Below are 8,987 nucleotides of genomic sequence, written 5' to 3'. Positions count from 1 at the left end.
TGATGGAACCAACTATGTTTCCTGGTCCTTGAAGTGTTCCCTACTTCTGCGTAGAGAAGGACTGTGGTCTGTGGTTCAGAACCCACCGGATGTTACAGGTTGGGATCCTGCTGATAATGAGGATGCGAAGAAGATTGCGCAGTTTAACAGGGACAATGAGAGAGCTCTCTGCATTATTGGACTAACACTGAATGACCAGCAACTGGTCCATATTCGTGGCGAAGAGTCTGCTGCTAGGTGTTGGAACACATTGCGGAGAATTTATGTTCGGGACAGTGTGGGTGCTCATATTCATCTCACACGGAAACTGTTTAGAGCCTGTTTGCAAAAAGGTGGTGATATGTTGGCTCATTTAGACTTCATGAAGAAAACTTTGCAGGATTTGCAAGAAAAAGAGTTAATTTTTTCTGAGCTTCAACAGGTGTATATTATTCTATCATCGCTTGATGAAAGCTACGACTCTTTTGTTTCCTCATTGGAAGTTCTTTCACGTGATGAACTGACATTATCTGAGGTTACCGGGAGATTGCTTGAAGAGTCCAGACGAAGAGAGGATAGAGTTCAGTTCAGAGACAATCAATCACAAGAAGAAACACAGTTTTCAACTGTAAATTTTGTTAAGAAATGTTATTCTTGTGGTGGTAAGGGGCATATTGCTAAGAACTGTAAAAATAGCAAGAAAAGGAGTGTTGCTAATAGTAAAAGAAAAAGCAACAATGTTACTGTAACTGTTGCTAAGGTTGATAAGGCTGTAAACCATAGTTTCTGGGTGGTTGACAGTGGCGCATCCCATTCTATAACTAAGGTTAAAGAAAGGTTTGTTACTATGAAGGCTAGCAAACAGCATATTTCCTTAGCAAATGGTTGGAAAATCAAGGCTTCAGGTGAAGGTACAGCTTATTGTCCATGTATTAATGAAAAATTGGAAATGTTATATGTACCTAAAATGAAATTTAACCTATTATCTGTAAAAGACCTTGTGAAATGTGGGTTTACAGTAACATTTAAGAATGATAGATGCATTATTGAAAAAGAAGGTAATAGTGTTATTGCCAATTTGGAGAATAATTTATTTATTCTACATGAGAACTCTTTAAATATTGCGAGTTCTGAACCTAATTATAGGAATAAACAGCCCCATGATAACTGTATACATCTACTTCATAGACGTTTAGGCCATGTAAATTTTAAAATGGTACATCAAACTGTTATTCTATCTAATGGAATCAATTTGAAACCTTGTTCAAAATATCTTAACTGTAATGCCTGTAACCAGGCTAAAAGTAAGGTTACTCCTGCAAACCGGTTTCAAGGATTCAAGACATCTAAACCACTGGATGTAGTGTTTGCAGACCTAATTGGCCCTAAGAAACCTAGCTTAGGAGGTGCCTGCTATATACTCAGCATTATGGACCATTATTCTAGGTATGGTTTCTGTTATGTAATGAAATCAAAGGCAGAAACTTTCCAACATTTTACTAAATGGTTAAAGTTTGTTGAACGTAAGATGGATAAAAAAGTACTTTGCCTAGTCACTGATAATGGGTCTGAATTCACTAATCATAGGTTTACATCAATGTTGGAGAATGCTGGTATAGAACATAGGCGTTCTGCCCCCTACAGGCCAGAACATAATTCATTTATTGAAAGACGTGGTCAATCATTGCAGGCAATGACCAGAACTATGCTAGTTGATTCTGGTTTGTCAGAAAAGCTTTGGGGTGAGGCTATAATGTGTGCAAACCATATTCTGAACATAGTAGTTAACTCAACTACTGGTAAGATTCCTTATACTCTTTGGCATGGTAGGAAGCCTGATTTGAGTTATTTACACACATTTGGTGTCCCTGCTTGGGTGCATATTCCCTCACAGACTAGACGGAAGGATCAAAGCAGAGCTAGGAAGATGGTTTTTGTTGGGTACAATTCCAATCATAGATCGTTTAGGTTCTGGGAACCTGGAACTCGGAGAATTATGCACAGTGCTAGTGCTAAATTTTCAGAACATGTTGGTTGGGAGAAGCTAGAACAAGAGTTTCACAAGGTTTGTGATGATATAGATGTTGATCGTTTGGTTAATCATGATACACCAAATGAGCAGTTAGAGAATCAGGATGGTCCATCAATTACTCTGAAAGGGGAGGAAGATGTAGATGTAGAATCTACTCGTGAGGTGGAACAGGATGATCCTGCAAGTCCTGTATTGCCTAGGAGGTCTACTAGGGACAGGCATCCACCCGACAGATACCAAGCCAGTGTAGTATTGCAAGTTAGCATAGAACCTTCTAGTTTTGCAGAGTTAAGGCTGTATCCTGAAAAGGAAAAGAAATTGTGGAAGACAGCTATGGAGAAGGAGTTGAAATCCTTACAGGAATTGAAGGTTTATGAAGAAGCTAGGCTCCCTTCAGGGGAGAGTGCAATTGGCTGTAGATGGGTGTTTAAAATTAAAAACGATGCTGCTGGCAATGCTATTTATAAGGCTCGTTTAGTTGCTCAAGGGTTTCCCCAAACTGAGAGGGATTACGATGAGGTTTTTGCTCCGAGCTTGAAAGCCTCTACGTTGAGGGCATCATTGGTGTGGGCTGCTAAGTATCAGTGTAATGTTACCCATATTGATGTTGAAACAGCGTATCTGCATGCTCCATTGCAGCATACCATTTATATGAAGATGCCACCAGGTGTGGATTCTAATGGCCAGACTGGTTGTTGGAGACTTACAAAAAGCCTTTATGGTTTAAAACAGTCCGGTTTTGAGTGGAACAGATGCATAGTTAATGAATTAAAAGCTATGGGATTTATTCCAGGTTTGGCTGATCCTTGTTTGTTTAGACGGGTGAAAAATGGTTTGATCTCGTTGTTGCTTTTGTTCACGGACGATATAGCTATTATTACTAGGTCTGAACAGGAAGCTATTGACATTGTTTCACAATTAGAGAGTAAATTTAAAATCCGGAATTTGGGTGAAATTAAGCATTATCTGGGCTTAGACGTGGTTAGAACCAGTAAAGGTTTTAAGCTGTCACAGGCTGGTAAAATTAATCATTTGCTTAAGAAATATAACATGGAGCTATGTAAGACTGCAAAGACACCAATGGCATTGGGGTTTAAACCTGAGGTAACTGAGGGTACTGGTTTTGATAAAGGAATCTATCAATCTTTGATAGGTAGCCTAATGTACCTAAGTAATTGGTCTAGACCAGATATATCATTTAGTGTGAACCAACTGGCTAGATTCAATGATAGTCCTTCAGAGAGGCATTGGCAAGCAGCAAAGCGTGTGCTGCGTTATTTGAAGAAAACTATCCACTATTCATTGTATTTAGAACCAAATAGGGATTTAGTTTTGACTGTTTATGCTGATGCGAATTTTGCAGCTGCTATAGATAATAGGAAGTCAACTTCCGGTATAGCCTTTATGCTAGGTGGTGTACTGATTGGATGGAGGTCGATACGACAGAAACACATAAGCTTATCCACAATGGAAGCTGAGTTTTCATGTTTGTCGTTGACATGTACTGAGCTGATATATTATAAGCAGTTGCTTATAGATATGGGATTAAGTATTAATGAACCTTTTACGGTTTATGAAGATAATCAGGCAGTAATAAAAATGGCAACTAGTTTAGCTATAAAAACGAGGTCGAAGTATACTGATTTGAGGTATCTTAATGTTCGACAAAGCATTAAGGATGGCCTGATAAAGTTGGAATATTGTTCAACTGAAGACAATTTAGCAGACAACTTCACTAAGGCACAAAGTTCAGTGAAACATACCTCATCATGTGAAGGTTATCATCTTACATTGTGAGTGGATATATTGATCTACCCAAAGGGGAGAATGTTAGGGTATAACCAACAAGTTGGGTAGACAATATATTGCACAAGGCATGTTATATATCTTTAAGAGAGGAGATCTGCTAATTAGTAGATTACAGCATATAAATTGCAGCTGATGTTCTCTCTCTCTCTCTTGCTTGATGTATGATAACTGCTGTCTAACTGTTATTACTGTTGCTACTACTTACTGTGTGTAAGTTATTGGACTGTTTTTCTCTGTGTATGACTTTTTGGCTGTGTTTATGGATTTTGCTATATTCTTCAGAAAGTAAAGTTTATTTTTGTTACTTTACTATCCATTATTCAGTGTGGTTGCTTTATATATCGCACGCTGCGTATACTTTACAGGGTTGCTCTGTTATAACCTCGACCTGGGGTTCATTGCTAGTGCTTAATCGCACTAGTACCACTAACAAACACAAGGATCCTGAGCTCCCCTTTCCCCATTCCTCCCTCCCTCCCTCCCTCCCTCCCTCCCTCCCTCCTTCCTTCCTTCCTCCCTCCCTCCTTCCCTCCCTTCTTTCCTAGCCTTCGCAGCCTTGATTTCTCCATCTCTTTTCACTTGGTTTTTTTCTAAACCCCTCCCCCTCTCTCTCTGATTTTTTTTTAACTCTGCAAACTTCTGGTAACTAATTTTTCACTAAAGTTCACTTTGTTTTTAGAAACTGACTGCACTATTTCATCAGCCCTTTTGTGCGATGCCCTTGAGCATAGCTTTCAAAATAAAGTAAACTTTGGTTTCAACTCAGCCGGCAGCTATTTTTCAGATCTGTGACATGCTCTGGCATTAACTGGCCTCTGGGATTTTTCTCTTTAACCACAATGCCAACAAAAGTCACATTTCTTTTTATTTTCAGCCACAAGTGCCGTGTATTCCCTCTGGGGCCAGTTTCAAGCATGGAGACCCCAAAACTCTCAATTCTAGATGATGAATTTAATTCCAACTCTTCCTCTATTATTATGAATCACATGGGGATTATTTCCCTTTCATTTCCCTCCAGAGAATTTCCCAACAACCTTTGAGTCCAAGAACTGGTTGAATTATCCAGGGATCCCTCCTGAGAGGGAGAATTATGACAAAAGTTTCAGCTCTGCTCTGTTAGATCTGGGCAACGAGAGACAGACTGCGGACACGAAGTAACTCAACAGCTCATTTTATTAGTAGTAGTAGTGATCCAGCTTGCTCTGTGGTCGGAGGGTTCCCCTTTTATAGGGATGAGGCACGCCCATTGACCAATCAGAGGAATACCTGTTTCCCGCTGTAGGAGCGGACCAGAGGGAAGACTTATCTCGATATATGTTAATATCTAACACCCCTCCCCTCCTAGATGGGACGTTGCGGTAGGTGACATAGTCCTTTAGGTAGGTGGGTGTTTGTCTTGCTCGGGAGGAACGTCGGAGTTCAGGTTGTGTTGAAGTACTTGCAGGACTGGTTTCCTGTTGGTTTGAAGTAGTTGCAGGATCGGGTGCTTTTTCTGTTTCTGGAGGTCTTGCGTTTTCGATGCTCTTTTCCCTGGTATCTTGTTCGGCTGCGATGACGGGGGGGTTGCTCAGCGGCTGTGATGACGGGGGGTTGCTCAGCTGCGTGCGTGATGTCCTGTCCCCCGCTTAGCTCGCCGATGTCGTCGTTTCCTGGGATGAAGTTTCCCTGCGGTTGTCTTTCTGTGGACAGGAAACTTTCGCCCTCATCCCTTAAGTTGGAGTGTGCTAGGCGACCTCGAAGCTGATCGATGTGCCTTCTCCAATTCCGCCCATCTTCAAGCTCTAACAAATACGATCGAGGGCCCATGATGCCAATGACTCTCGCCGGTATCCACAATGTCCCCCCTGTGTAATTTTGAGCATAAACAGTGTCTCCTTCTCTAAAAGATCTGACCTTACTTGTAGAGTCTGGGGGAGCCGAGGTAGAATAATTCGGGTGGAGCCTGTCCAGGTGAGACCGTAGGCGGCGACCCATTAGTAGTTCAGCGGGGCTTCTACCCGTCGTTGCGCTCGGGGTAATGTGTTGAATGAGGAGGTAATGGTCAATGCGTGTTTGCCAATCCCCCGGGCCCATCCTGGCGAGGGCCTCTTTCGCGAACCGCACCATTCTTTCTGCCTGACCATTGGACGCTGGATGGAATGGCGCGATGAGGGCGTGTCTGATTCCCAACCCTGCTAAAAATGCTTCAAACTGCATGGCCGTGAATTGGGGCCCGTTGTCCGATACTAACAGATCTGGTAGACCATGGGTGGCGAAAAGCCGCCTAAGAACCTTTATAACTGCCTCTGCCGTGGTTGACGTCATTAGGACTACATCTAACCATTTAGAATAAGCATCTACAACTATGAGGAAGGTTTGACCCTGGAATGGCCCTGCAAAATCAATATGAATGCGTGACCAGGGTGCCTTGGGTTTCTCCCATTCTGTGGCGGGCGCTTCCGGGGGTGCTGGTCTCGACTCCTGGCATGGGTCGCAAGTGGCCACCCACTCCTCTATTTCTTTGTCCATATTGGGCCACCACACATAACTTCTCGCTAACGCTTTCATTCTCACGATCCCCGGATGACCCATATGTAAAGCATTCAATACCTTTTTTCGTAGAGCAAAAGGAATAACAACTCGATCCCCCCACAACAAACATCCCTGTAACACGGAGAGTTCGTCCCGTTTAGACCAAAACATTTTGAATTCCGGGCCCACATTTCCCTTAGGCCACCCCCTCCATACCCAAGTTTGCACTTGTTTTATTAAATTGTCCTTCGAGGAGAACCTTGCAACATCGTAAGAAGAAACCGGTCCCGAATCCAAACAGTCAATGAGCAATACCGGTACTTCTGGAGTGGGGTCTGGCAAAATGTCTGGTAATGGGCAACGGCTGAGCGCATCTGCGTGCCCTAGAGTGGAGCCCGGTCGATGAATTAACTTGTAAGAGTACGCAGCCAGGAAAACAGTCCACCTGGTCATACGTGGAGAAAGGGAGACCGGAGTGGGGCGATTTCCCGCCAAAAGTCCTAACAGCGGTTTGTGATCAGTAATGAGTTCAAAATCACGGCCGTAGAGGTATTCATGGAAACGTTTCACACCTGCAACGGCAGCCAATGCTTCTCTGTCCATTTGGCTGTAGTTCCTTTCGGCCGATGAAAGAGTTCTGGAGTAGAAAGCAATGGGTGCTTCTTTCCCGTCGGGCATCCTGTGGCTGAGGACTGCTCCAACCCCGAAAGGCGATGCGTCGCAGGTCAATACCAGCGGGAGGGTTTGACTGTATTGCACAAGTAGTGAGTCAGTGGTGAGCAGGCGCTTTACCCCGGCGAATGCTGCAGCTTCGGCTCGTCCCCATCTCCATGGTGCGTTCCTCTGGAGTAGACGGTGTAGTGGCTCAGCAATGGTCGCCTTCTGTCTCAGAAAAACGCTGTAGAAATTAAGTAGTCCGAGGAAGGCCTGCAACTCGGTTTGATTTCGTGGTGTGGGGGCGTCCTGGATTGCCTTAATTTTCTTTTCAGTGGGGTGAATTCCCTGACCATCAATTCTATAACCCAGGAATTCTACGCTAGGCACGTTAATTTGGCATTTTTCTTTTTTAAGGCGGAGGCCCTTCTCTCTGATTCTGGCCAAAACAGATCTGACTCTTTTGTTTAGTTGCTCCTCGTTTGCAGCGGACACCAAGATATCGTCAAAATATGGGACGACTCCCGGTATCCCTTGCAACAGCCGTTCCATGACGCTCTGGAACAATCCTGGAGCAATACTTACGCCGAATTGTAGCCGGTTGCATTTAAACGCTCCTCTGTGCGTCACTATAGTCTGGGCCTCCGCTGTGGCGCTATCTACTGGCAGTTGCTGGTAAGCTTGTGCCATATCTAACTTAGCGAAAACCTTTCCTGGCCCCAATGAGTGCAATAGGTGCTGTACTACGGGCACCGGATATGCGCTCTGTTGTAGCGCGACATTAATTGTGCATTTATAGTCTGCACATAAGCGGACTGATCCGTCTGACTTGACTGGGGTCACGATAGGTGTCTCCCAACGCGCGTGATCTACCGGCTCAAGGATTCCTTGTTCCACTAACTTATCTATCTCTTTATCTATTTTTGGGCGGAGTGCAAAAGGCACTCGTCTCGGTTTAAGTCGGATTGGCGCCACATTCGGATCTAAATTGAACGATATTGGTTTGCCCACATACTTACCAAGACCGGAGCTGAACACATCCTCGAACTCCTTAAAGATCTTTTCAGCGCTGCTGTTTCTCACGGCGTTGATTCCGGTGACTTCTAATCCCAGGGCTTCAAACCAATCAAGCCCCAGGAGGTTCTGCAATGGCGCGCTGGAGATGGTCACGGGCAGCTGGGCTTCGATGTCCTTAAACTGGATGTGGAATGTGCCTTGGCCCACGATGGGGACTTGGTTCCCCTGGTAGTCTCGTAGCAGGACGTCAGGAGCGCGCAGTTGGCTCTTTCTGAGGCTGGGAATGGCCTGTTTCATGGATGCCCATGAAATGATCGTCAGGGTTGATCCTGTGTCAACCTCCAGCTCGCAGGGTGAGCCCTCCAAGAGGACTGTGACTTTCAGCCTTTTGGGCCGCTTAGGGCGGACCTGATGTATCGTGGTGAGATACGTTCGCAACTCCTCCCTCTGGGTCAACTCTATCTCATCGTCTATATCCTGAAAATACTCTCGTTGAGCGTCTTGGTAGAACGCTCTTTCGGCTCTCTGTGTGAATTCTCTCTGGGGATACGCTCGCTCACTTTCTTGTGAGTAATCTCTCTGGGAATACGCTCGTTCAGCTCTTTGGGGAGTTTCTCTCTGGGTAAACACTTGTGGATTTCTCTCTGGGCGCCCTTTTTGATTTCGCCAAGCCCCTGGGTTGGGCTTCTGTTGGCGGTACATGGGTGGCTGCCGTGAGGCAGGGACTCCGCTCCGGCACACTCGTGCGATGTGCCCAAGTTTGTTGCAGTGCGAACAAACAACGTTCCTGAACCTGCAAGTAGACCTGGGGTGATTCCCTCCGCAGCTTGCGCAGGGCGGCAAACGGGATCCGGGTTTCCCCCCAGGCCTCCAGTGACTGCTCTGCATTAGGTGACTGTCCTCGAACTCGGGATCCACGTAGTCGGGGCTTGCGTCTTCGTAGTGGACTCTGGTTTGTCTCGGTGCTGGCTGGGTTTCGTTGACC

The sequence above is a fragment of the Natrix helvetica genome (assembly GCF_964273705.1).
Source record: "Natrix helvetica genome assembly, chromosome: 5".
Classification (NCBI taxonomy): domain Eukaryota; kingdom Metazoa; phylum Chordata; class Lepidosauria; order Squamata; family Natricidae; genus Natrix; species Natrix helvetica.
Note: the sequence above shows the minus strand (reverse complement) of the source record.